Here is a 27514-nt window from a genome sequence, read left to right as displayed (position 1 = left end):
AGAGAGAGAGAGAGAGCCTCCCACGCAGCCTTCGCTAGTTCTCCAGCCCGCTCGCACTCTTCTGGGTTGCGCAACTCTGCGCGCCAACTTTGTGAGGCGCGAGCGACTTGTGTGTGTCACGCGAGAGCGAGCGAGCGGGCAACCAGGCTGCGCGCACTCGCTCTCTCTCTCTCTCACTTGCTCACAAGGAAGTGCGGGCGGGCAAACAGAGAGAGAGAGAGAGAGAGAGAGACTAGCAGGCAGGCAGGCAGGCAGGCAGGCAGTCAGGCGCTCCAAGACAGTAGTAGTAACAGTAGCAGCAGCGTAAAGAGACAGCAGCTGAGAACGGGTGCCTTCTGACCCCCAGTTAACGGAAGACTTGTCACATCTGGAGCTGGTGTCCTCACGGGACGGGAGACGGGCACAGTCCCGGTGAGTACAAGGAGAGCGGCTTGGGGCGAGGGAGGCACAATTACGGACGGTGTTCACCTGCAGGGGTGGCGGGGCGCGAACTGACTTGACTGAAGTAAAGAGAAGCAGGAAGCGTCTTCCTCAGTAAAGTCGTCGAATAGTTTTGTCGAAAATAGCTGGCCGAAGAAGCGACGCTTTTAATTGAAAGCCACAGTCTGGGTGTCTCACGCGAGCGTCTGGCCGGTGGTGTGGGGCGGTTGAAGCGGGCGGCTTTCCTGGAGGTGCCGCTCCGGGTGTGTGCAGGCGTGCGTGCGCGCCCTGTGCCCTGCGGTCACTAGTTTCTTAAGAACCGCCCAGGTCACCGTGGGGGTTTGCGGCGCATACCTGCGCAGGTGTCTGGTGGTCATTGATGGATAGCTTTTGGTACCGTCGCTGCGAGCAATTTTTTTGGAGGGAGGGCACGGGGGGTGGGTTGTCACTTGTGAAGGAATTCGGGGGTCTTGCGCCACTCGTGTTACGCATTTTACGCAGCACACATGCCTACGTTTAGTCAGCAGTTAAGCAAGTTTGGGCTTGATGAAGCCCCAGTGAAAGTCGGTAAGATGCAGTTCTTCGCCTTAAGCTAAACCGTCCTTGAGTGCCAGGGGTCGCTACAAAGCAGAAGGTGGGCTCTCACATGAAAACTTCTTAAAGAACTCTCGACACAGTATACCATACACATTATTCTGCCAAAATTCACCTTCTCCCCAAGCAGTATAGCCCACACCACACCTGCGCAGAGCACACTTTACCTGCACAGATTAATCTCATGAAGATCAGGGGTCGCTTTAAAGCAAAAAGTGGACTTTCACATTAGAATTTCTTTATTTCTTAACACAGTATGCTATAAGAATTATCCCTTTATATTTACCATCTCACTAGACGGTATAGTCCAGACCCCCATTGCACACAGCAATCAGAGATTTGGGTTTTCAGGCAGAATTTACCTGCACTGATTAGTCTAATGAAGATTGGGGTCTCTTTAAAGCCGAAAACAGACTTTCACATGAGAACTTGTTAAATATTTATTAATACAGTATTCAATGACTGTGATCCTGCCATTATTTATCATTTCACTAAACAGTATAGCCCAGACCGATCCACCACTGCACAGATCAATCAGAGCATTTGGTTTTCAGGCAGAACTGAACCTGCGCAGATTAACATAATGAAGATCAGGGGCTGCTACCCAGCAGAAAGTGGAGTTTCATGTGAAAACTCCTTAAAGAACTGTTGACACAGTATGCCATGATCATTAGCCTGCCTAAATTTGTATCCTCGACCATCATTGCAAAGAGTAATGCATTAGGTTTTTAAAGGCAGAATTTACCTGCACTGATTAATCCCATGAAGATCAGGGGTCGCTTTAAAGCAGAAAGCGGACTTTCACATGAGAAATTAATTTCATAACACAGTATGCTGTAAGCATTATCCTATCTGTATTTACTATCTCATTAAACAGTATAGTCCAGACCAGCACTGCACCGATTAATTGGAGCGTTTCATTTTCAGGCAGTTTACCTGCACTGATTAGTCTAATAAAGATCGAGGTCACTTTAAAGCAGAAAGTGGACTTTCACATGAGAGGTTCTTAAACATTTCGTAATACGGTATTCCATGACCATGATCATGCCTTTATTTACCGTCTCACTAAACGGTATAGTCCAGACCAGCACTGCACAGATCAATCAGAGCATTTGGTTTTCAGGCACAATTTACCTGCACAGAGTAACATAACAAAGATCAGGGGCTTCTACCCAGCAGAAGGTGGAGTTTCACGTGAAAACATCTTAAAAAACTGTTGACACAGTATGCCATGATCACTATCCTGCCTAAATTCAAAGCCTCAAACATCATCGCACAGAGCAGTGCATTAGGTTTTCAAGTAATGCAGAATTCACCTGCACTGATTAATCTAATGAAGATCGGGGTCACTTTAAAGCAGAAAGTGGACTTTCACATGAGAAGTTCTTCAATATTTCGTAATGCAGTATTCCATTAGCGTGATCCTGCCTTTATTTATCATCTCACTGAACAGTATAGCCCAGACCGGCCCACCACTGCACAGATTAATCAGAGTGTTTGGTTTTCAAGCAGAATTTACTTGCATGTCTTAAGCCCATTAAACCAGCGGTCACTTTAAAGCGGAAAGCGGATGTTCACATGAGAGCTGCTTAAAGAGCTTTTAACAAAGTATGCCATGAGCATTACCCTGCCTGTATACACCTTCTCACTAAGTAGAATAGTGCAGACCACCATTGCACAGAGCAGAATTTTTTGGTTTTCAGGTGGAATTTACTCGCACAGATTAATCCCATTAAGACCAGTGGTCACTTTAAATCAGAAAGTGGACTGTAACATGACAACTTCTTAAATAATTCTTAGCATAGTGTGCCATGAGCATCAACTTGCATAACTTCACCTTCTCACTAAACAGTATAGCCCACACCACCATTGCACAGAGCAGAGCGTTTGGTTTTCAAGCAGAATTTACCTCCACAGATTAAACCCATGAAGACCAGGGGCTGCTACCCAGCATAAGGTGGACGATCACATGACAACTTCTTAAAGAACTCTTAACACAGTGTACTGTGAGCATTGTTATCCTGTCTAAACTCGTAGACTCGACCACCGTTGCACATAGCAGAGTGTTTGCTTTTTCAAGCAGACTTTACCCATATGGTTTAAACCCATTAACACCAGGTGATGCTTTAAAGCAGAAAGTGGACTTTCATGTAAAAACTCTTGATACCTTCTCACTTAACATTACTGCCCAGACCACCAGTGCACAGAGCCGAACGTTTGGTTTTCAACCAGAATTTACCCGCACAGATTAATCCTAATGAAGGCCTGCTTGCTTTGTTGTCTTTAAGTGCGTGTAATTGAGAAGATATTCCGGCTAAGGTGACGCTTTAGGCTATGAAGTTTAGTATGCATATCTGAGTAAAGCATGAATGTTGAAGTTAAATGAACAATGCATACCAGTAAGTTTGAAGTCGCTTTGGGAAAGGTTTTTTGTTTCTGTTTTTCTGTGACATTTCTCAGCTCTGTGTCAGATCAAAGTTTGTTGTGGAACAGAATAGCAAGAAGGTGGCATTTTCACAAAACGTGTTTCAGTTTAGAAATGGAAACATTTTTGTATGGTTCTGTGAATTACTGTAATACAGAAAGTCATGCTGATTTGTCTCGCCTTTTATCACAATGCACAATATGAGTGTTTTTTTATAGATCTAAAGGTGCTGAATTCAAATCTGAGGAACAAGATTGCTCTTTTACATCTAGATGAAGGTTTAAAATGAAAAAAGGAAATACTATTTGAGAGAAAAAAAATATTGTTATAAGTAATTATTTAGATTTAAAAAAAAATATCAGTTACACATTGTAACCAGTAGGATGAGCCACTAAGCCTCAAACCACAGACCCAATAATAACCAAAACAGTTACGGGTTCAAATAATGAATTTTTTTAATCCAACTAGCACACAAACAGTGAAAGACAGCCCAAAAATCATACAAACAATAAAGCTTCTTGTCTCCTTCTGCCTCCATTTGAGTTCTGCTTGCTGCCTCCCGACTCTGACTCCCCAAGGTAAGGCAGCAGGCTCCTTTTATACTGGACCTGAAAGAGCGCCTGGTTTCCCAGCATGATTTGTGTTGAGTACTTGCGTGTTGTTTGAGAACCAGGGTATTCCTACCCCGTCAGCGCCCCTATGTAGCACCCAGGGATCCCTACAGGGCTACACTTCTGGACTCCAAGGTGTATATCCAAGCTGGGACGCTTCCAATGGAGCACTGCCATCTAATGTATGGGGGATGGAACTGCTCCTGGCCTCCAGCTTCTGCTTGTCTATCCCCTGGCACCTACCATTTTATCCTGTTGTCCAGCTGGGATGCCTGTCTCTCCTTCTTGGTATTCACAACATATCATTTTGTAAATATATTTATTACTCAGAAAAAGTAGTCACCTGGTATTTGTTTCCCTTTTATAACACTCTGAAAGTCTTTCATGGAGGAATGACCAACGGGTGTCTGCTAACAATAGCTTCACTCCGCTTTCCACTACATTGTCTCTCAATCTGAGCAGTGTCCTAGTGGAACCTCTCCCCATGTTCGTCATGGACTGCTCCCATGTGCTTAGGTAAAAAATCTAAATGAGAATGTAGGATTAGAATTTTTAAAGATACAGTATGTGGCACCCAAGTGTTAAGCAGGATGAGAGAAGCTGCTCAGGTAGTTCCTCATAGTTTTCTGCCATTGGATTCCCTAAGAAGTTGTGGCACACACTTTTCAAAATTCTTTTTCAGCTTTTCTCAGCTTGGATTTAAAGTTTGCTTACCTCTTACCTGGTCAAGTCCATGAATGCATCAACTCTACCTTGCATACAACAACTTTCCCTCTTCTAAACAATAAAAAGGCATCTTTCTAACCTTCTAAATATACATTTCTGGCTATTTTTTTCAAATATAAGAGAGAGGGGTTAGGAGCCTGCGCTGATACAGAACATTGCCGCACCCACCACATGGCAAACCACCTCAGAATCCCAGATTAAGACCCGAGTGCAGCCACGCAACGGGTGGCACCTCGGCACCACACGAGTTCAGACGTAAGAATAAGAACAGAGAAATACAGATTGAGTGGAAAGAATGTTTAGCAAATACTTGATTTGGCATTGTTTCCACCTTAGCTAACGTTAAGAACAAGGAAGACGACATTTTTCATATCAAAATATATAAGGCGAGTCAAAATTATGTGAAAATTTAAATGCCGGAAACAATTTATTCACAAACATACTTCATATGTGCAAGATGATTTCTCAACCTGTTCACCATCTTGTTCAACGCACAAAAAACAACGAGCAACAGTACCATTTAAAGCCCTGACACACCTGTCGCAGGGAACAGATGAAACCACGGCCTGTATTCTGTCCTTTGATTTCACAAAATTTCCTGCTATACCTGCTCTCCTTCACCATATCCCATAACCAGAAATCACATGGTATCAAATCAGGGGAGTGGGGAGGCCATGGCAGTGGTCCACCATGACCCACCCATCGACCTAGAAAGGTGTGGTCGAGATAAAAAGAATCTATTAGTGTTAACATCATTTTGACTCACCCTGTACTTCAAATAATATTCCAAGCACGAAAAAATATACTTATGCCATAAAACAAATGTAACTTATTTTTGAAAAAATCTGATTTTTTGTTCAAAATGGTGTGTTTGACTGAATCTGACATCTCAGCAGAAACATTCTGTGGGAGAAAAATTCCAGTTAGATTCATCATATTTAAATCTATAAAGTACATTGATTTTTTTTGTGTGGGAGGATTTTTGTGTAGACCAGTGCCATTACTCTTTGTTTTATACAGTAAATATCACAAGATATTTAGCTAGGTGAATATATATAATTGTAAGGTGGGTGGCACAGTTATACAGTGGCTACTGTTGCTGCTCCACAGATCCGGCATCCTGGGTTTGAGCCCTGTGTCTTTCTGTGGTGTTTATCCATTCTCCCCGTGTCTGTCTGGGGTTTTACTCTCACCTCCCCAAGGGTGAGCACACCTGGTGAACTGCTCATTTTTAACTGCCCAGTGTGAGTGTATGTGTGTGATTGGGACCTGTAACTGACAGGTCATTTCTTGCCACCTGGTGACCCCCTCATCTGGAATGGAATAACAGTTTGGGTTGCTTTTAATCTGGATTGCTAGAATTTTCATCAGACCAGAGGTTCTTCAAGAGTCCCAGGGGAATCTGCTTGTTTGCATCACATATTCAGTAAGTACGTTGTTTACAAGTGACAGCAGGTCTGCAGCCATCTTTTGGATTGTGAAGTTTTCTTGATTATCTAAACATTTGAATTGCACACTAGTTTCCACTCCTTCCTTATAGCTTCCCCATGGGGGTTGGTCTGTGTGAAGAGACCCGTTTGCCACCATCATTGTGCTGTTATGTGATACAGAATTATATTTCTGTTTTAAATGAAATCTGTCGTTTTCAAAAACATGCCATACTGATTCTGTGGGTTATTTTGTTAATGCTGAAATATAGAATTTGAAAGCAAAAACTATTACATACTGTTTGCATGTGTAATGTATTTATAGTTGTGGGTCTTGCACTTACTGTATGTAATATTTGCAGTTTTTGTGCACCCTTTTAAACTATGAGTTGTGTTCTAAGATGCTACTGGAGCAAGTGAAATTCCCTTGGGATGACTTAAGTTTATTACATAGGGTGTTCTATCTATCTATCTATCTATCTATCTATCTATCTATCGTGACCACTAGGGGGCATAACAACACTCCAAACCCCAGACACAACCTCACAGACACAGTCACGTGTTCAAATAACAATTGTTTAATGTTCTTAAATACCTATTACAGGTCTCTCTGCAAATATTCCTACTTAGGTTAAACAGAATCGAAGTCCAGAACTTCCAGCAAATCGTTGTCACGTCCTCTCGAATCCGACTCCCCTGTGGATGGTCCCTTTTCATGCTGGACCTGGTAGAACTTCTGTTGTTACAATATTGCACTGTGGAAGTACTTCCAGGTCAGGTGGAAGCACCTCAAAGTGGGGAAAGTTCTCCCCTACAGCTCCCCCCAGGCAGCACTCATGACACTCAGCTAGGTTGCCCAACAGAACTACAATTCCCAACATAGCCTGTGGGTGTATGCATGGATGTACCAGCCCAGGAGTGCTGCCACCTAGCGTATCGGATGATTGCACAATCAATGGTATTTGCTCCCAGTCCATCAATTTTTTTTACTTTGTCTGGGAACAGGCACACCCTCCATCCTGATTGGAACCTCAGTCCAAAGCATCTATCTATCTGTCTCTTTATCTATCTACAGTAATCCCTCCTTGATCGCAGGGTTTGCGTTCCAGAACCCCCTGCGATAGGTGAAAATCTGCGAAGTAGAAACCATATGTTTGTATGGTTATTTTTATATATTTTAAGCCCTTATAAACTCTCCCACACTGTTTATAAATAATCCCCGCACAGTTATACAGCATAAACCCTTTGTATTCTCTTAAATATTAGGTAAGATTCATTGAAATTATGTATGTAAAACACTGTTTACATACAGTAAAACCTAAATATTATTTTAAAGATATCGAGCGTCTCCGATATCACATGTGTTACAGACATTACGATAGACAGGCCACCAGCAATAAATACGTACAATGCAAGAAAAATTGTATACAGTAAATGTGTGTACAGTGACACTAAACGTACGTACATTTGCTAAGTACTGTAAGTAGAAAATTAATTATGGTTACTCACCAACAATGACACGATGACTTGTCCGATAACGATGAGTTTAGTTTTACTGCACAACAAAGGAGAGTGTTACAGCTGTTCTAAAGGAGCCTCTTCAAGCGACTGTGTAGCACCACCGTTGTTCTTCTTGCGGCAGTCTTCCATCCAAATCCCTAAAGCAGATTCCATCCAGACTACTGCCTTATTGCATCCACTTGCAACTTGTTTTGCACCTTGGTTAAAAGGACACTGCAGCCGTAGATCTTATATTCCTTTCCTACTTTTTAAATAAAAAGAATCATAGCCTCATTGAAGCAGTAGAAGGAGCAGATCGTTTTGGAGCCATAATGAAGGGCTTGACTACGCACAAAGATAAACACATAAGAGCACAAAAGTTAACTCTTTACACAGCGAAACACGTTGAATGCGAATGAGCGAGACGAGACTTCCTGGTTAACGCTGTGGAATCAAATTTGACGCTCCGTCACTGACCCATTCAGCAAACAGGAACTTAATTGCGTGCTCTGATTGGTTAGCTTCTCAGGCATCCGCCAATAGCATCCTTTGTATGAAATCAACTGGGCAAACCAACTGAGGAAGCATGTACAGGAAGTAAAAAAGACCCATTGTCCGCAGAACCCGCGAAGAAGTGAAAAATCCGCAATATGTATTCAAATATGCTTACATATAAAATCCGTGATAGAGTGAAGCCACGAAAGTCGAAGTGCGATATAGCGAGGGATTACTGTATTGTGAAATGATTTAACCAACAAAGGAAAAGGTTCGGGAGTAGCCACCTGTATACTTAAAATAGGCTGCCAAATATGATGGTTTTAAAGTGGGGCAGGGGAAATGACATCATTCTGACAGGAACCAGAAGTGATGTCATCGGGTCCTAGAACCGGAAGTGATATTGTCAAGTCCAATTGGAATTTCCCATGGTTGGTCTGCAGATGAAAAAGAGAAAGGATCAGTGCACTGTGCCACCCCCTGGTCCGGCATGGAATTATCCCTTTTTGAGCCCATCAATTGCCTCCCATGCGGACGTGTGTGACACTATCTATCTATCTATCTATCTATCTAGATATCTGAAGGTTAACCCAAGATTGTGAACTTTGATATATTTTAATTTTAAAATCTTTGGTCAGTGTATCCCTGCACGAGCCAAAAGGCAATAACATCCCCTACCCTAACCTTACCCCCAACCCTTAGCGTTTACATTTCCTTGTGTGAGTTGGGGGTACCAACATGGTAACCCCATATGCCTGGTTTTGGCAAGTAAATAAACAGTTGATATATGCCTGCATGAATAATGCACTCTCACCAACGCCATATTTTAAAATGCTGTAGAAATTCATTGTACTTTTATTTGGCAGTGGGCTGTGCATTTTCTGTGCCGTAGAGTGAAGAGTTAAAATTGAACTGTTAGTCAGAAAACCTACCAAGAAGATCATTTATAATTCTGATACCCTAACACCTACATTTGTTATCTTGTGAAATGTTATATCTCAGAATTCCCTGATGTGAGGGAAGGGTTAAAAGAGAAATGATAAAAAAATAAAACCACCCTGAAGAAATAGGTCATCTATGCACTTCTTGTATGATTTTGTAATTGCAGTATACTACAATTAAGAATAAATACCGGGATATATAAAATAGTTTTGTTTGTGTTTTACATCTCTCAGTAACAAAATGAAATCAAACACTTGTTACATGTTTTGTCAGCAAGTTAAACGTTTCACTGATGGATTCACTCTTGTACTGTACATCTGCTGGTTCTTAACATTTATGGTAATGGAGGACAGGCTTTCATTTTGGATTGTAAAGTTTATTTTGACCTTTCTAGTAACAAAATTAAAATTGTATCATTACTTACAGCATGTATATTGAATTAGAACATACTATATAAGGAAATGCTTTAGAAATCCTGTGGAAATGAAAAGATGATGCAATAATGCAATACAATATGTTGAAAAGAGCTCAGTGATGTTTCAACACCTTTGTTGTCGTGAGGTGTTGTAATTGTAAGATTGTTGTAGCTAATGTAAATAATCAGTACTGTGATGTACTGTATTACATCTCTGGATTATTTTTTGTAAAAGGTGTTGGATTGCACTATTAATCATAAACACTTAAAGAGCAATATTATAAAAGACTTGTTTAATGAAAGATTTATTTTGTAACAGAGTATCAGTAATCCGATCCAAGTCCAGGCAAATTGTATTGTTACAGTACTCTACCTTTTAGTGTTTGGAACTGAACCATTTAATACATATTTGGCAGGGGTGACAGAATTTCCTACATGTCTCACCTCAATGCTAAATTGGTCGCAAGTCCACTTTCCGAGTTCCTTATCCATGTTGTGGGTTGCTGGTGGTGGTTTGTGTGTGTTTTTCTGAGCTGTGTTAGTAATTTTGTATTTCAGTAATTTCCAAATTTTTGGTGTTCGTAATGCTTGTTTTGGGCATTTTTCTAGCCCAGGAATCTGATTCTGAAATCATTTTTTTTTTTTGGAATTAAACTTTCTTTTGAACTTTTAATATATTTGGGCCTTTTCCGCCAACATTTTGTATTTTAAGTGCATCATCATTTTTGTTTCAACCATCGTTAGGACACGTTGCTGGGAGTCATGTTCTCAGAGGTGATGTGACATGTATAAAAATTTATTGGAAAGACGTATTTCCTATATGAATTTGCAGATTGCAAAGCCCTTTTTGAAATGTCCTTTTGACCACTTTAGAGCTCCTCTTCATTAGGTTTTTATGGTTTAGCCTGGAGTGTGATTTTTGTGTCTCATTTTGGTTTCACTCCCTGATTTTAACTGTTATTTTGGCTTTTGTCTATGTCTCTTTTCCCAGCCACCGTCATAAAATACTTCTTGCTTGTGTGCAAACTGTATTCTATATAACTACTTGAGTGTGGGGTCTCCTCAGTCTGTCATTGGAGCAGGACGGTGACAGCCATCTGTCGCTGAAGCTGCTCCTCTGTCTGGAAATGATCCTGTTCAGATGATGCAGTGGATTCTCCATGATTGACAGGAGCATGCTCAGCGCCTGTCGCTCTGCCACAGATCTTAAACTGTCCAGCTTCATTCCTACAATAGAGTCTGCCTTCCTCACCATTTTGTCCAGGCGTGAGGTGTCCCTCTTCTTTATGTTGCCTCCCCAGCACACCACTGTGTAGAAGAGGGCGCTTGCCACAACCGTCTGATAGAACATCTGCAGCGTCTTATTACAGATGTTGTAGGACGCCAGTCTTCTAATGAAGTATAGTCGGCTCTGTCCTCTCTTATACAGACCATCAGTATTGGCAGTCCAGTCCAGTTTATCATCCAGCTGCACTCCCAGGTATTTATAGATCTGTACCCTCTGCACAGTCTCCTCTGATGATCACGGGGTCCATGAGGGGCCTGGGCCTCCTAAAATCAACCACCAGCTCCTTGGTTTTGCTGGTGTTCAGGTGTAAGTGGTTTGAGTCGCACCATTTAACAAAATCATTGATTATGTTCCTATACTCCTCCTCCTGCCCACTCCTGATGCAGCCCATGATAGCAGTGTTGTCAGTGAACTTTTGCACGTGGCAGGACTCTGAGTTGTATTGGAGGTCCGATGTATGTTGGCTGAACAGGACCGGAGAAAGTCCAGTCCCCTGCGGCGCTCCTATGCTGCTGACCACAATGTCAGACTTGCAGTTCCCAAGACGCACATACTGAGGTCTGTCTGTAAGAGAGTCCACGATCCACTGATGCCACCAGGTATGAATTTACTCCCATCTCTGTCAGCTTGTCCCTAAGGAGCCGAGGTTGGATTGTGTTGAAGTCGCTAGAGAAGTCCAGAAACATAATTCTTACAACACCACTGCCTCTGTCCAGTGGGAGAGGGATCGTTTAGCATATAGGTGATGGCATCCTCCGCTCCCACCTTCTCCTGGTATGCGAACTGCAGAGGATTGAGGGCATGGCGGACCTGTGGCCTCAGGTGGTGAAGCAGCAGCCGCTCCATGGTCTTCATCACATGTGATGTCAGAGCGACAGGTTGGAAGTCATTCAGCTCACTAGGACATGATACCTTTGGGACTGGGGTGAGACAAGATGTTTACCAAACCCTTGGGACTCTCCCTTGTTCCAGTCTCAGGTTGAAGATGCGCTGTAGAGGACTCCCCAGCTCTAACGCACAGGCCTTCAGCAGTCGTGGCGATACTCCATCTGGACCCACTACTTTGCTGGCATGAAGTCTCCTCAGCTCTCTGCTTACCTGGGCTGCTGTAATTGTGGGTGGGGATGTCTCACCTATGCTCAGCAGAAGGATGAGTGGAGGGTGCAGTACTCCGAGGTGAGAGTGGGTTAGGGTGGTCAAACCTGTTAAAGAAGTTGTTCATTTGGTTTGCTCTCTCGATGGTGGCACCCCGCTTCGAGCTGCAGCCAGTGATGATCTTCATCCCATCTCACACTTCCTTCATGCTGTTATTCTGCAACTTCTGCTCCAGTTTTCTCCTGTACTGCTCTTTCGCTGCCCTGAGCTGGACTCTGAGTTCCTTCTGCACGTGCTTGAGCTCATGCTGATCACCGCCTTTAAAAGCCCTTTTCTTCCTTGATGTCACTTGTAACCCATGGCTTGCTGTTAGCATAACAGCATACTCTTCTTACTGGAACTACAATGTCCATCCAGAAGTTGATGTAGTCAGTAGTGCAGTCAACAACCTCTTCAATGTTCTCACTATACGATCCCAGCAGGATATCCCAGTCTGTAGTTCCAGTCTCTCAGAGCCTGCTCTGCCTCAGGGGACCACTTCCTGAATGAGCGTGTAGTTGTAGGTAGCGCCTTCACTCTTGGTTTGTAGTGAGGCTGAAGCAGAACCAGGTTATGATCTGCTATACCAAGCGCAGGCAGTGAGGTGGCGCTGTATGCATCTTTAATATTTGCATACAGTAGGTCGATAGTCCTATTTCCCTGGGTGTTACAATCCACATACTGGGAGAAGGCAGGTAATGTTTTGTCCAGCGTCACATGGTTAAAGTCTCCAGTGATTAGCACAAGTGCCTTGGGGTGCTGTGTTTGTAATTTAGCAACAGTGGAATGGATGACGTCACTCGCTATCTCCATGTCCGCCCGAGGAGGGATGTAAACAATAACAATAATGACGTGTCCAAACTCTCTGAGCAAGTAATAGGGACGCAGACTTACGGCCAACAGTTCGATGTCCGTGCAGCAAGTGGAGATTTTAACGTTTTCAAATGTCCAGAATTGCACCACCTTGTATTCACATAGAGAGCAAGTCCTCCTCCTTTCTTTATCCCGCTGATATTTGCGTCTATGTCCGCTTTAACTGTGCTAAACCCGGGTAGCTCCACGTTAGCATCTGGGATGTTAGTTGTTAGCCACATTTCACTAAAACACAACAAACTGCATTCCCTGTAGGTCCTTACATTTTTCACCAGTGCAGCCAGTTTGTTGATCTTATTTGGTAGTGAGTTCACATTTCCCAGGATCACAGAAGGCACCGAAGGCTTGTATCACCACTTTCTCGCTAGCCTCTTAGCTTTTAGCTTAGCGCCAGCTCTGCTGCCATGATACGACCTTCTTACCTCGTCGAGTAAATAAGGAACCACACCGGCATGGGCCTTTGTTCTCAGCACTTGAAGTTGACTACCTAAATAGACGAGTCTTGGTGTGCAAAAATCCATGTCCAAGTAGTAAAAAGTAGTAAAACGTGTCCAGAGAACGACTCCACATAAAAAAAGTGGTTGGAGAGTGATCAGTTAAATAGAGAAAAATAGAGAAAAAGGTACAAAGATAAAGTCATACATGGAGCTGCATATGTTTTGTTATGTAGGTAAACCCTGTATAACTGAAGTCTCAAAATACAAGAAATAAAAGTGGGGTAAAGCGTTAAGGTATGCCTTTTCAGACAAGAGTCTACATGCGACTACCAAAGATGATGGCTGTTCTGGTTAAGATTGTTTCCAGCCTCAAGAGGAGGCCCAGGTGGACAGACACTGGAAATGACGTCAGCGGTGTAAAAACTGTCAATCATCCGATCTGCAGAGGGAGAGAAACAGAAGGCGTTATCTTAGAGTGCCTTCCTCTGGAGCGGTGGAGAATGACTATCACCAGAGGCCTTAAACCATCCCCTATGTGTACACGCATGACAATATGTATATTTATGCTCTTCTTCTTCATCTGTCAGAGACACAGTCAGACTGGATTTTGAGGCCTCCGGCAGCCTTTCTTGAGGTTGCAGAAGTAAACTAATGCTTACAGGTTGGGAAAGTAATTAAGATACATTTACATGCTACAGGGAATTTCATAGGTGTGCTGTGAATGTTCTTGACATTTCTTCTTTGCATTAAACAGCCTGAAGAAAACCCAGTTGGAAGCCTGAACTGGGAGAATGGAGAGTAGATGAGGGCCTTTTTTTTTTTTTTTTTGAGAAAAGTGACAAGTTTGAGAATCAGTGAACAACTCTGTTTTTGTCATTATTGCTAGGCTAGAATGTGTTCCTGGGGACATGTGAAGACTTCTAAATTTGTATGTGCTTTTAAATCATTTAAACGAAGAGAATGAAGCACAGATATATTGACAGCTGGCAGATATTATCAGCCAACAGAATAAGCTGACAAAGTCTAAAAGTATCACACTACAACTTTACACAGCCCACGGTTAGCTTTGTGATGTCAGGCAAGTCTTGGATGGAACCTAAATATTGTCTTTTTAGATGCTGCTGCATGTCAATTGTGTTGTGAGGGTGCACTAATTTAATGTTACAGTTGTTAGTGGAGAACTTTATATTCTATTAAAGTGAAATGCTTGGAAACCTTTGACACTTTCTGATACTTTCAGCTAGGACTCCGTACTTTGTGTAAATTGAGGATTATTTTAATTACCTTAATCTAGTAACTTGATCGGTCATGACACCCATTGTGATGGACGGCCGGGGCCTATGCCCGGCTGGGATACCCTTCAGTTTATGTTCCAGGGGAGCAAGCATGGGCTGCACAGTACCTGCCCCGGACCACTTGGTGCCAGCTCCCCTGGGTGACTGTGTTGCCTCAGATACCCGCAGGGTTCCATGGGAGATGGAGTTCTTCACAACCCTGTTGGGATCCGGGGTGGCCACCTGGAGGCGCTGCTGGGGTCCCTGGGCCTGTCTGGGCCATAGTTTAGCCAAACCCGAAGGTGCAATCAGAGGCAGGTGGTCAAGCACCTGAAGCACTTCCAGGTGAGATATAAAAGGAGCCACCAGCCACCACTCCAGGAGCCGGTGTCAGGAGGAGGAAGACAAAGCTGCCAAGGGGGAGTGAAGGACTAGAAGAGTTTAGTTGTGCTTTCAACTTGTGGTTTTGTGGGACTGTGTTGTGGCTGAGGGACACAGAGAAGACGTGGGCCCCCAGCTGAAGAAGGAAAATAAATTCTATTGGTTTATTTTAATGTGCCTCTGTTGTTAGTCGGGTCGGGCACACATATAGCGCCTTATTACACCATACACACTGTAACACATACGTTTTCATACATATAATACATATCTTTCCATTTTCAGATAAGTTTAAACTTGTAAAACAATAAAAATAAAAGAGAAAATGCTGAATGTCAATATTTTGGTTTGTGCTCCTGGTGAAATGCTTCTTCCAGCTATTGCAGCCACAGCTCTTGAATGAAATCCTCGGTTAACCTGCAGACTAGGCTTCTATTCCTCATCGTAGAATTTCCATGCATGTGCGAAGGTTGTTTGGGAATGATATTGGAAGGAAATTTTGAGATCTTGTCGCTGATGTTTTGTGGGATTAATGTCAGGACACTCAGATTGGTTTCCACTTCCTCATCATTTTGGAAGTGTAATTTGGATCGTTTTTGCTGTGGAAATAAAAAAAATTGCTTCCCAGCTTTGGTTTCCTGGCAGAGGTTTTACCTTTAAAATAATATGAATTGTAACTCTACTCTAAATTTTGCAGTATAACAAAAATATAAAATGATCTAAATATTACAGAAAAAGCTGTCATTAAAGTTATTTAATATTTATGAATATCATGTCTCTTATTATGTTTTCAGAACTGCATTTGCTGTATTTTCATATTACAGTGGAACTTTGGGTCACAACCTTAATTCATTCCAAAACTCTAGTCGTAACCCGATTTGATCGTGAACCGAAGTAATTTTCCCCATAGGATTGTATGTAAATACAATTAATCCATTCCAGACTGTACCAACTGTATGTAAATATATTTTTTAAAAGATTTTTAAGCACAAATATAGTTAATTATACCATAGAATGCACAGCGTAATAGTAAACTAAATGTAAAAACCTTGAACAACAGAGAAAACTAACACTGCAAGAGTTTGCGCTATAGCCTTACAAACCGCTCGCTAAAAACACTTTTTTTTAATGAGTTTTAAGCATAGGGAAAAAAATGAACATTTGAAAAATCCACAATTTATTAAACCACCAAGAAAAGTAACATTGCAACAATGCACGCTACGAACCGATCGCTGTAAACAGAAGTGAAGTGGAGGTTAAAATCCAATAGAAAAAAGTCTTCATTAAATACGAGGTTAAAACAATGCTCGAATTAGTCTCTTTAAAAACAAGCCCGGTGCATTCTTTAAGTGCCTTCTCAGCCTTATGCGTCCAGCCCTCTCTCTCTCTCTCTCTTTCTCACTGCACAGGGAATGCACAGGAAGAGACTGAACACGTGCGGAAATCATTGGCGCGCTCAAACCGAAAGGGAAACTGGCTTGTTCGTATACCGAGTGTATGGTCGTGAACAGATGCAAAAGTTTGGCAAACCTTTTGGTCGCAAACCGATTTGTACGTGTACCGAGACGCTCGTGAACCGAGGTTCCACTGTACTTCATATTTTTTTTAACAATTTCTTAGTGATTTCTTTGTCAGAACTTCAACTATCCTTTCCCTCTTTTGTTTCCATGTTCTTTGGAAGCTTGTTTAGACCAACATTATGGGCTTCCTCCACGTGAGTAGAAGTTCACTTTTTGAATAGGTAATAATAAGAATAAGATATATGTTACAGTGGGGGACATCATGATTTTAGAGAGGGCCAAAATGGGAACCACTGGGTTAGAGTCAATGAGATAATGTTGTCTCCTGCCGATGTAATATTCTTTATATGAGCACACTTTGCCTTGTACTTATATTAAGAGATAAAATACATTTAATTCAGAATTTCTGTTTTTCATGTTTAGTACTTTTTAAAAGCTTTTGACATTTTCCATGTGAATTGTATGGTGCACAAAGTTTCATAGTTCATTCCAGGAAAATCTAATTCAGTCTATTTCATATTTAAAGTCACTTACAACAAAATGTAAAGAGTTAGGGCAGAATGTGTTTATTTCACTGTATTTATCAGCTCTACTGATATTATGTCTTTGGCACTTGAAGCATAGAAGGATTTCAATTGGACGTCTTGTAGAGATTTTCTAACGTAATTTGTTTTTATTTTCTGTTATAAAAATAGATTTTTTTAAAAAAACTTAAGAGTAGTGATGTGTGTTTATTAATTCTAGTTCCGCCAGTCTTCAGGGATGCCAGTGTTTTAATTTATTTTTATTTTTATTACTTCTTTGGTCTTTGTACTTTTATGATTTTATTAATGAATGCCAGGCATACCTGGAGTGGGCTGCATGGATTTCTGCATTTAGCAGTGTCTGGATCGAGCCTCAAGCTATGCTACAAACCCCTAACTGGAATACAATGTAATCAAAATGGGGCTGATTCTGGTGTGCAGGAGATGGTGAGATTAAAACAAAACTTAATTAGAATTAATTGAGGCTCAAAAGCGGAAATAAAACAAAATAACTAGTAAACTTGAGATGTGGCGAGGCTTCAGAAGGCTTACTGTGTGCCACTTCAAGAATCACCTACAGCTGCTTAAAGCTTATAAAGTGTGGATTATTGATGGAGTGCAAACTTGTCACAACTATCAGACAAAGCCAGTACTCAGCATTTAAAAAAGCGGCTAAGCACGTCATCTACCAGGCCAGAGCTCAGTGTCTGAATAGAGCAGCAGCCATTGCAACACACACCGCCACTTACTTATTTCTTGCCCAGAGGAAGAGACTGATGAGTCAGTCTGTTGTCTTGATGTGCCTGAGGGTATCGGAGAACTAGGAAGACAAGAAGCTGGCAAAAAACCTGGGAGGGGGTGTTACTTGACAAGAACATACACTGTGTGGAAATGTCTCTGTAGACACTAGTGTGGGCAACAGGAACAGTTTAGAAAGCTATATGACAATGTAGTGGTTCTTAAAACTTTCTTTTTCTTGTGACCCAATTTTGTCTTATTTGTGGCTTTGAGATCCGGAATTGCTGCTCATTATCAATGTGGGGATGGGGGAGGTCCCCCGCCAACCATCATCCCTACCCCCTTGGAGAATTGCCAAGGAGAATGCAGGTCATAACCAAGCAATGCCATTTGCTTTAACTGCTCACGGTGACCTATGACACTCCGCCAACTGTACAGGACCTAACCCCATTAAGCACTATTGCGGATCTGCGTGACCCAAATTCAGACAACACGGAAACCAAAATGGATGGCAGCCCACATGCTTTAAGTGATTCAAATTAGGGTGCAGAAGTTTAGGAACCAGCGTCCCTTATTTAGATTAAGGCAGAGACATCCACCTGAGATAAAGTGCTCTCTGACTGAGGTTAAGTAGCAAAATTGTTTAGGGGATTCACTTCACATTTGGTGGATTTATGAGTATAGTTTGTAACAAATGCAGGAGCTTCCAAGAAGCAGGAGAATGTGGTGGCTTCAGGCTATTTGGACAACTCCATAAAAGAAGAAATGTTTCAAAACTGACCAGGATGATAGGCTGGGGTAAGTGGATGGCTGACTGGGCAGCCCTGTAGGGAGGTAGACTTGGTCATAAAGGAAGAGATCTGTCACAGAAATAAGAGAAAGAAGTATTTGTGGTGTGTTTTGTGTGCCTGGTGAGCTGAAGCCTTGCTTGGCGATGACTCAGATTCTTAATGGATGAGGTGTCCCTTGTTTAACACAGTTCTGTGCTGGTAATAATGGTCATAATTAATAACTAAGCTATTATGTGGATGGCATGGTGGCATCATAGGTGCACAGCTCTGGCTTTGCATCCAGGACATTTTACTCTCTTTTTTGGATTTCACACCTTCTCTGGTGATCTGAATGAGTTTTTTTTCAAAGAAATGTACGTGGAATGTTAATTGGTGACTTGAAATTAGTCTGGATGTCAGTGTGAGTGTATCCTGTGACAGAACCCTCACCCCATTTTGGGCGGCTTTCTGCCTTGTGCCCAATGCTGCTTTTATCAATTCAGGCCTACACAACCTTAAAATGAATTTTGTTGGTTTGGACCATAGATCTAAGGAGGTGAGTAGAATATTAGTTCTTCCAAGTTAAACACAAATAGTAAATAATCCTTTAGAAGAGGTAGTGCTGGAGGATACTTAGTTGGATGGAAGTATGAAGTCTGCGACCTACTTTGTGACGACATTTGTGGTATATATAGCCCTGCTTCACTCCTGCTCCACTCCTGCTCATCCTGAGTCACTTACCGCCTCTAGTTTTCACTACAGCTTTACTTGTACTTTTGGCATTCACTTTATTTCCTCCTTAATATGCCATTTAAACATTCAGTACAATCTGTTTTAGTTCTTTATATGTGTAAATTTGTTTGTGGACTATTTCTAAATTGCTTAGATGGAACATTGCTTCCTGTTGCTGTCATTTTGTATCTGTTAGGGATGCTCTGATCAAGGTTTTTAAGGCACTCATTTTAAATTACCAAATTAACAGATTCCAATTTCTTTTCTTTATGCCTTTAAAAAACATTCTGCACAAAAAGCTGCTGCATAACCAGACATGTGGAAGCCTTAAGTTTGGTATTTTTGTAATTAAACTATAGACCACAGGTGTTACATGTTCATTTTTATTAAGCAAAGTGAAATTCTGTAGGCATATTGTTCATTGGCCATAAAAATACTAAAATAAATATAATCCCTTAACACTAGAACCCCTGAAGCCTACGAAAAAACACATTAAGTCCTTTTGTTTTCTAAATGTGTTCATCAGCCCAAGCAGCAAGCAGCCTGCTATCCCGTCAACCCACTGCCACAGCTCAAGTCTGTTTATCTGGGTGTGAAGTGCCTGGAGTTGTATTGGGTAAATAATATCTCATTATTTGGGATATGTACATTTTATATGTGTACAATGATACAATACAATACACAACACATTTTATGTTTGTATGGCCCAAAATCACACAAGAAGTGCCACAATTGGCTTTAACAGGCCCTGCCTCCTGACAGCCCCCCAGCCTTGACTCTCTAAGAAGACAAGAAAAGACTCTTGTAGGGAAAAAATGGAAGAAACCTTGGGAAAGGAGTTCAAAGAGAGACCCCTTTCCAGGAAGGTTGGGCGTGCAGTGGGTGTCAAAAGAAAGGGGTCAATACAATACAATACACAGAACAGAACAAATCCTCAATACAGTATAAAAATAAACATTTTACAAGTACAGAGCAGAATTTAACAGTGGATGATATCACATAACATGATTTGGATTTGTTTAGAGTCCTGGAGACCTCAGCCATTAAGCTGCCTCCCCCCATTTGGCCATTCCACAGCTGAAACTTTGCTTGGCCAGCCAATCTGATGAAAGGACCCCTCCACGTTCCTGCGATCCTCAGGATGACATGAAATGCGAGGCAACAAATATTGAACACGTAGTTAAAACAGAAACTTTTTTCATGTTACTTCATAGTACTAATGACAAAATTTTGACATGAAGTGTATAATGTGTGAAGACTGAAGTCCAAATATCAAATAAGCACTTTCACAAAAGGTACACGTATAACAGAACAAGTGCCCTTTTTATTCAGGAGTATAAACTAAGAAAAAGAAATCGGGTTAGGGTCCGATGCTGACATGAACGCTTGGGTGGTGCAGCGGTAAGAACTGCTGACTCATAATCAAGAGGTTCTGGAATTGATTCCGGGTTCTTCCTAGATTTTCAGTTTGGAGTAGTTAGTTGCACTTATTGCTACTATTATAGAATAAAAACACAATTTGATTTGAGTCAGTAACAGCCGGTGTAAATTTATGATACTTGTAAAGGTTAGCTTTGTTTTTTTTTTAATTATTCCGTTTCATTCTCTCAGTTCTTTGTTTTTTATTGTTCAATTTTATTCTCTCAGTCTCATTGCACGCTCGCCCCGATCTGACACTGCTGTTTCCCAATAAAGACATGCTATAACAGAGGTGAACTCAGATGAGGTTAAGGGTTATACATCAGGGAAAGAGAACAGAAGCCGTCCCTGCAAGAAACGCCCACTCACACATAAGAACAACGCAGCTGCACCAAGCGTAAAGGTGAAAGATGGCACCGTTTGGATGCAGCAACAGGTTGGGTGTCATCCTGCCAGTGAATCTGCCACACGCATGTCCTTCTACGAAACAGCAGGAGCATACTGAGCTCGGCAAGATATCGTGCAGAGTTGCGTCTGTGATTATGTTTCTTGGTGGTCTTTATATGAAGAACATGTATATGTTACTTATATAAATGCCACACCGAATGTTGTTTACCTGTATTTATTTACTTATCTTCCTACAGTGTAAAGTCAAAGTAGACTGCAGAGCTTCCTGTGTTTGATAGACATGGGCATGTTGCCAAAGTCCATGTGCAATGCCACTCCTTATTTAGGAAAAGATCAGTTATGAAAAATGTGATGGCAGCTTCCACCTGCAGCTGTAGAGACTTCAGTATGTGAGCAGCTCTTCACGCTAGTGATTAGATCTGGCAGTGCCATGCTAACACTTCAGTATGCGAGCAATGGTACCGAGCATGCAGTCTGGCTTCTTTTGTTTGGGCACATACACCTTCAGCTATGAAGAAGAAAGGTGATGGATGGTATTGTTAGCATTGACGCCCTTTCTTGCCCTGATGGGGTATTGCATACCTTGTTTGAGCCTGGAAGGTGATCCTCAGGCGTCCATGTGTGACAAACTTTACTCCTATGATGCGTACAAAGACTCTGTGTTTGGTTGAATACTCTTTGGCATGTTTGTGGTCACTTTTGGTCACCTGTTTTATAAACATACCTGTTTTTTACCTGCTGATAATAATAATAAAATAATAATAATAATAAATATATAATAAATAATGATAAAGGCCAGAACCCTGAGTAAGCCCTACCATATTGATGTAAATGTATAACAGATATACTTTAACTGACTGCAGGAGGTATTCTTGAGGGCCCTCTGCGTCTGCTTAAATGTTGTAACCCATTATTCTGAAGTGACGGCTGACAAAAAACTGAGCTGTCCTTAAATATATTAACTACACTTTGAATTAAACTCAGTAGGCATTGTGATGTTTTTGGTGTCTGTCTATGGTTCTGAATGATATCACAGTGCCTTTTCAGTGGACTCCTGTAGTATCACCTCGGCAATCTTCCCCCAAAGCCTTTGAGCACGCTGAAGCCTGTTTTAGAGAGTCCTGACATATATCACATTCCAAGAAAACTTTACCTGTTCTGTCAGTTTGTTAAAATGCATTAGTTTTCTGCCACAGGGTCATTAAGTTCTTTCTGCTTGCTCTGAGAGCCTTGAAACAAACTTTCGAAGGATTAATCAACATTAACGTGCATACATTTGGAAACATTACTTTCATTTTCAAAGTTTTCCGACCACACTAGCTTTTTCAGAATGCTTTCTAAAATGTGTTGAAATACTAAAGATCATGTAAAGTGTTTGCCAGTTGGGCATGTTTATAACTTTAGAAAAATTTAGATGAGAACAGGCCACTCAGGCCAACAAAGCTAGCCAGTCCTGTCCACTTAATGCTTCTAAAATAACATAAAGTTGAGTTTTGAATGTCCCTGAAGTCCTATTGTCTGACGCACTACTTGTGTCTATGATTCTCTATGTAAAGATAAAATTCTTAATATTTGTGTGAAATTCATCATTAACAAGTTTCCAACTGTGTCCCCGTGTTCTTATTGAACTCATTTTAAAGGTCACCATCTCGATCCACTAGAGTAATTCCCTTCATAATTTTAAACACTTCAGTCAGATCTCCTCTTAATCTCCTTTTGCTTAGACTGTAAAGGCTCAGCTCTTTTAATCTTTCCTCATAACTCATCCCCTGTAGCTCTGGAATCAGCCTAGTCGCTCTTCTCTGGTCTTTTTCCATTGCTGTTTGTCTTTTTTGTGGCCTGATGACCAAAACTATACGCTGAACTCCAGGTGAAGAATCACCATTGTGTTATAAAACTTCAGCATCGCCTTCTTTGACTTGTACTGCACACATCAAGGCGCTATATATATATATATAACCTGACATTCTGTTAGTCTTCTTAATGGCTTCTGAACACTGTCGGGAAGTCGATAGCTTAGTCCTTCTCATAAGGTGTACCCTTGATTTTCTGACCGCTCATTGTTTATTCAAACCTCATTATTTTTACTTCCTATGTGTAATACGTTACATTTACTGACATTAAATTTCATCTGTCACAAATCTGCCCAAGCCTGTCTGCTGTCCAAATCCTTCTGTGATGATATACGGATTCCAAATCCACCTATCTTGGTATCATCAGCAAACTTAACCAGCTTGTTACTTATATTCCTAAATCATGTATATACGAGGGGCGTTCAAATATAAACAGGAATTTATGAGCTACGCTTTATTTATTGAATACAATGAAGCGACTTGCGCATTATTTTTCTGTGTAGTCTCCTGCCACTGCAATCCACTTGTTCTGGTGCTTAGGAATCTTCTTTATTCCCGAAGATTAGAAGTCTTTTGACTGCATGTTGACCTGTTCTTACACAGCGTCAATAACCTCCTCATTCGGCTTGAATTTCTTCCCTCATAAAAATTCCTTAAGTGGACCGAAGAGATGATAGCCCTTCTCTGAATGACTTGCACAAATTATATACTCTAGACCAGGGGTGTCGAACTCCAGGCCTGGATGGCCTCAGTGGCTGCAGGTTTGTTTTCATTCTGACCCTTTTCCTAATCAGTGATCAGTTTTTACTGCTAATTAACTCCTTTTCCCTTAATTTTACTAGCCCTGTTTTTAAGGATTCGGTCATCTGAATTGATTCCTTCCTTCATTAAATGACAACCAAACACAAATGAAATGTGAAACGAGCCAACATATGAGCAGCTAAACTGGGATTTCAAACCAATCTCTTAACGAGAAGCCAATTCTTGCTGCTAATTAAACCCGTTATTTAATTCCATGACTTGTCGCCGCTCTCATTCTGCCATAGCGGACATTTCCAAAAGTGTTGATTTTTCTGTTTTTTTCTAAGGACACCGTCAAGATGTTTTGGTGACCTGAGCAGATCAGCCTTACTGAGGCCATCACCTTTCTTTATTTTCAAATATTGTATGATGTGCACAGGCGAGCTGGTCATGTGTCGACTCTTTTTCTGTCTCTTTACTGTTTGGCTGCTAATTAAGGAATAAACAACTAAGGTTGTCTGAGTCGCATTAATTAAAACTAAGGCAAAAGAAGTGAATTAGCAGCAAAAAGTGGTCATTAATGAAGAAGATGGTTAGAATGAAAACCTGCAGCCACTGTAGCCCTCCAGGACCGGAGTTTGACACCCGTGCTCTAGACTGAGAGAGAGAGAGGCACTCATCCCCAAACTGTTTTTTAACTCTGGAATAAATCTGAGATGGAATGACTCCTTCATTTGTCAAAAACTGAATAATAATACACTGCAACACTACCGTGCACCTCCTGCTAACACTACTAATGACATTGTCCATTGAGTCAGGTCTACCTTGCACTATTTATAAGAACAGAGCATGAAAATTCCTGCTTATAATTGAACACCCCTCGTATATTAAAAATGGCAGTGTCCCTATCACTGACCCCTGCTGGTCACCACTCTTAACATCAGCCAATTCTGATAAGGTTCCTTGCACCATCACCCTTGTTGTGATGAACGTGGCTACAGTTCTCCGTCCAACCATCCACCCTCTTTCTAACTGGCTTATCCAGTTTTGTCCCTCTGGGAGCAACGCTGCATTGGGTGTAAGATGGGGTCCAGCCTCGGACAGGTTGTCACTGTCACATACATTTGTCCACAGCAGTGACAAACTGAGCTGCTCTGTATGTTCACTGAGTTTGTGTTTGAAAACTTTTAACATTGACCAGACATTCACGTTTGATACGGTTGGGAGCATGTGCTTATATGGCATAAAAGAACATAGAGTGGCACAGTGGCACACTTGTATCCTGCTGCCATGCAGTAAAGAGACCAGGATTCACGTTCTGGGTCCTCCCTGCGAAGAGTTTGTAATGATCTCCCTGTGTCATGCAGATTAGATGACTTGGTCATGCTAAATTGGCACAGTTCTCACCTAGTGCAGATGTGCTTATTTTTATATTTCAAACTATCTCACACTTTTGCACAAAATACTCACAATCTAATCTATGTTTAACACACTACTTTTGGTGAAGGTGTGAAGCAATGCTGCTTAACGACCAACGTGTCTCAAAATAAATCTGTATCAGGTGCAAGGCGTTAACTTGCAATGGTTGATCAGTAACATCCCTAGCTTGGTTTGATTTTCAGATCCATTTTCGTTGCTTATGTTGTTTTATTCTTCTGTGAACAGTCGCTGTATATTTTCATGTCTAGCTAATGAAAGCTTCATATCATCATTTTTTGTTAGAGAAGAAAGAAGTGTTTTGATCTTGTAACCTGTAAGGGACGCCACTGGGCCCCAAACCTAATAAAGCCCAACACACTTTTAGGTTTAAATAAATGTCAGCACTTTTCCAAATATCAGTAGCAAAATACACCAGATAAACCAGTTCTTCCTCTGGTTGAGTGTTGCTCACTGCCTCCTGATTCTGACTCACTGATGTGAGGCAGCAGGCTTCTTTTTAAGCCGGACCTGGGAATGCTTCTGTTGCCACACCATATCTTCCTCGAAGCACATTTAGAAGTAGAGAGGACTTTCCCTGACAGCATACTTTATCGGCACCCAGGGAACCTGACAGGGTTGATCTTCCAGAATTCAACTCTGAAGCACCCTTGTGGACCACTGCCACCTGGTGGATGGAACTGCTTTCACCTTCTGGCTTCACATTGGCCCATCCGTTATATTACAGTTTCCAGGCACAAAGTTACTGTTTTGTCAGGCCCGCCAATGAGTCTGTTCTTCAACTCTGGCCTCCCATGCCTGTTTTCCTCTTACAATGTGAAGTCAGTGTTTAGTAATTTCATAATGTTCCTCAGTTACATTCTTTATGAAGCCTGAGTTTTATAGCTTTTCTTTACATCAGTTCAGATCTAATTAGGATTCAACACTTACACAGCTTGGGATGTGACATTGTTTTCATAAATGAACCATTAGTCAACCTAAGAACTTTGCATTTACAGATAATCACAAAAATATTTCATTGATATGAATACGTCCCATCTGTGGTACATACCCGACGTGATCAAACATCAGAATGAAAATGAGAGTGTGACTAACAATGGAGGCTTCTTCTGCCAGAGTTTAACCGAACTTCTTTGCAGACTCCCTGGAGTCATCAGTCTGAAGAAGAGTTTCAACACATGGGTCAGTTCTTTCAAGTCCCGTCCTTCCTTCAACTGACGACGAACGCCATGAGAAATATCTGCATCCCTGCTTTTTTTTGCTATATGACGTTCAGTTTGCCTCCGTGATATATCGTTCCATTTTGTAGAAAACATTAGTTTAGGTTGCAGTGGGAGTTTCCCTCCAGCCTTTGTCAGGCTTTGTTTTTCTCCTTAATTTTGAAAGTGAAGAAATGTTTCTTAAGATACGCTTTGCTGCATGCTTTCCAAGGGAATAAAGGCCCACTTCAGTGAGTTTTGTTCATCTGACATCTGTGTCGCTTCATGTCTGAAGTGGACTTGCTACTTTTGCTCCTAATGAGGTGTTAGCTCTTCTGTGCCTTGTTTCTAAGAGACAAGCTGAACAACTAGATGAGAGGGTAGTTTAAGGATGAGCAGTAATTACAGACCGACAAGTTAATCAATGCTTGTAGAACATCTAAAAGTTTGGAATGAAGTGTGTTACCTGCAGAAACACAATTTGAACAAGTCTTCAGACTATTGCCATCTTTCTGCTGGATTCTGACCTTATTCATCATCCTGAGCCTGCAGTTTCTTCATCCTCCTTTATTATTTCATTTTGAGTGGATTACCTTTCAAGTTAAAAAAATATTGTAAGTCATAGTATTTTATTAATGTTTTGTCTCACTATGAATCTGAGATAGACTTTGAATTAGAAACTTATCATTTATGCAGTGCCAGAAATGAGTTCCCATTTTTTCCTGTAATTCTTTGTTTAGATAATCAATCAGTAGCAGATGCTTGTTTTCCTCTATTGTTCACGCATAATTGTTCTTCTATGAACATTTTGTGTTGCTCTGGTTATGAATGTTTATTTGGAGAGCAGTAGCCTAGAGGTTAAGGCTCTGGGTGCCAAACTGAAATGTTTATCCTCACCTTTGGCTCTTTCCTGCGTGACACTGAGTGAGTCACTATAATTGCCAGATGTCCTGCTGAAAAATGAAATTAATGCATAAATGCTTGGAAATGAAATGTATTGTTAAGTAAATATTAGGCTTGAGAGAAAAATTTCATTTTATTGAATTTTGGGATACAGAATGCTGCCAATAGAAAATGTGGCCTTGTAGTGTGCAGTGTGACATTACCAGATAACAGAAATGAAACAAAAAGGCAAATGACAAATGTCTTGTGTCAAAAGGAAGGCTGATTAAAAAACTAGAATTAAGATATAATGTGTGAAACTGACCGCACTTGGTAGTACCTTTTTTTGCTG

At 41.3% G+C, this 27514-nt stretch overlaps 1 protein-coding gene across 3 annotated transcripts in view; it reads left to right on the top strand.

The window, feature by feature from the left end:
* Window positions 1–211: 211 nt before the first annotated feature.
* ptk2ba (protein tyrosine kinase 2 beta, a) overlaps window positions 212–27514 on the top strand; it is a 366968-nt gene continuing 339665 nt past the window's right edge. For 2 of the 3 annotated variants that reach the window (XM_039749531.1, XM_039749530.1), the window contains exon 1: window positions 212–411. The gene's annotated coding sequence lies outside the window, so the exon portion shown is untranslated. The remainder of the gene's footprint in view (window positions 412–27514) is intronic. The other variant, XM_039749527.1, reaches the window with a different exon arrangement.

The sequence above is a fragment of the Polypterus senegalus genome, chromosome 3 (assembly GCF_016835505.1).
Source record: "Polypterus senegalus isolate Bchr_013 chromosome 3, ASM1683550v1, whole genome shotgun sequence".
NCBI lineage: Eukaryota > Metazoa > Chordata > Cladistia > Polypteriformes > Polypteridae > Polypterus > Polypterus senegalus.
Note: the sequence above shows the minus strand (reverse complement) of the source record. Positions and strands in the feature narration are given on the sequence as shown.